Genomic DNA, 1,551 nt, shown 5'->3' with positions numbered 1-1,551 from the left:
GTTATAGAATCTTCCTAAAACCAAAAGGAGCTAATGTGCTAATGGAATCGGGTGTTCCGTCTAAAAAACGCACGCGGCATGCGCCAGCGATGAAAAAAAGGAACTGGTTGGCCCAATAGTGACGTGAGGGAGAGAAGCTTAAGGCGAGGTGAGCATGTACCTCGCAAAGGCTATATCTCACTTATAGCAAGTCTTCCTCTGTCTCGGCTGAAACATCTAAAGTCGCGGTCCCGACCCATTCGCGGTAAAAGAAATGCAATAGATAAAAAAAAAAGGAACGGGTCGACCCAATACTGATGTGAGGGAGAGAGCTTAAGGCGAGATGAGCATGTATCTCTCAAAGGCTATATCTCACTTATAGCAAGTCTTCCTCGGTCTCGGCTGAAACGTCTAAAGTCGCGGCTCGGCCCATTCGCGGTAAAAGAAATACAATAGATAAAAAAAGGAACGGGTCGACCCAATACTGATGTGAGGGAGAGAAGCTTAAGGCGAGGTGAGCATGTATCTCTCAAAGGCTATAGCTCACTTATAGCAAGTCTTCCTCGGTCTCGATTGAAGCGTCTAAAGTCGCGGCCCGACCCATTCGTGGTAAAAGAAAGACAAGAGACAAAAGGGGGTCGCGTGGGATTCGATACTGTGATCTCCTAGACACCGGATCAAGATCCGGTTTATGTTTAACTAGTAGGTCACGACCTTGTTAAACCAATTGAGTTGGGTTTAAGTTGTTTTCTACTTTTTTTTGTATTTTATTATTTTTCACCAGTTTTTTCTTCAGTTCTTTTATATGGTTTTATTTTTTTGTTATTTTCTTTGTTTTCACTAACTTATTTCTTTGGTTTTTATATTTTTTTTCTCGCTTTTCATTGGTTTTCTTTTGTTTTCTCACGGGTTTCATTGTTTTCATGCACATATTTTTTCTATATATCTAATACATGCTTAAAAATTTTCAAGTACATGATTAAAATTTATTGAATAGATGGTCAACATTTTTTCAGTACACATTTAATATTTTTGAAATGCTTTATTAACATTTTTAAGTACAAGATTAACATTTTTTAAAACACCAGCAACATTTTTCAGTACTCATTTAATTTTTTTCAAATGCTTGATTAAAATTTTCTAAAAAGCAGATTAACATTGTTTAAATACATGATCAACATTTTTTACATACATATTCTACATTTTTTTTTCAAATCCTTGATTATATTTCCAAATACAAATTTGAAATTTTATCAATATATGGTTAACATTTTTCTATACGCATTTAATATTTTTTTTCAAATTTTTTGATCATTTTTTCGAATTCGAGTTTAACATTTTTAATACATGGTCAACATTTTTTATACACATTTTAGTTTTTCAAATGGTTGTTTAACACTTTTCAAATACTAGTTTAACATTTTACTTTGAATACATGGCCAACATTTTTCTGTACATATTTAAATTTTTTGAAATGATTGATTAACATTTTTAAATGTTTGAGTACATTTAAAAAATATTTGTTTAGTTTTTTTTCAAGTGCTTGGATGGGTTTTGAAATACATGATCAAT

This window comes from Triticum aestivum, chromosome 1D (assembly GCF_018294505.1).
Source record: "Triticum aestivum cultivar Chinese Spring chromosome 1D, IWGSC CS RefSeq v2.1, whole genome shotgun sequence".
Classification (NCBI taxonomy): Eukaryota; Viridiplantae; Streptophyta; class Magnoliopsida; order Poales; family Poaceae; genus Triticum; species Triticum aestivum.
This window is presented reverse-complemented; position numbering follows the sequence as displayed.